Here is a 577-nt window from a genome sequence, read left to right as displayed (position 1 = left end):
GTGGCGGCGGCGGCGGCGGCGGCGGCGGCGGCGGCGGCGGCGGCGGCGGCGGCGGCAGCAGCAGCAGCAGAGGCAGAAGCAGCAACAGCAGCAGCAGCAGCAGGAGGACGAGGAGGAGCGGCGGCCCAGTGCGGGACCGGACCCGGCGTTGGGCGAGCGATGCGCGGAGGCTGCCCCGCCGCCGCCGCCCCCAGCCGCCCCCTCGCCTCCTCGCGTCCACAAAGCCTGGTCGCGGCGGCGGCGGGGGCGGCGGCGGCGGCGGCGGTCGTCCATGGAGCTCGAGAACCTCTTGGCCAACTCGATGCTGCTGAAAGCGCGCCAAGGTGGGTGCACAGCGGCGCCCCGACCCCCGCTGGAGTCCTGATCCCCGTGGAACCCCAGTCCTGCTGGGGAACCCTGGTCCCAAGCAGAACCCCGACCCTGCTGCGGGCCCCAGATTTTCTGTAGAATCCGGACCCGGGATCCGCGCAGCCTCACTCTCAGGAGTGGTCAGTCGGCGAGTGGTAAGCTTGGGCACGTAAAGCTTAAGCCGCCCCCTCCCCTTTCGGCGCCTCCGGACCCAAGTGAAGGTGGCCTG

This window comes from Monodon monoceros, unplaced genomic scaffold (assembly GCF_005190385.1).
Source record: "Monodon monoceros isolate NGI ecotype Baffin Bay Population unplaced genomic scaffold, NGI_Narwhal_1 Super_Scaffold_20, whole genome shotgun sequence".
NCBI classification, from domain to species: domain Eukaryota; kingdom Metazoa; phylum Chordata; class Mammalia; order Artiodactyla; family Monodontidae; genus Monodon; species Monodon monoceros.
This window is presented reverse-complemented; position numbering follows the sequence as displayed.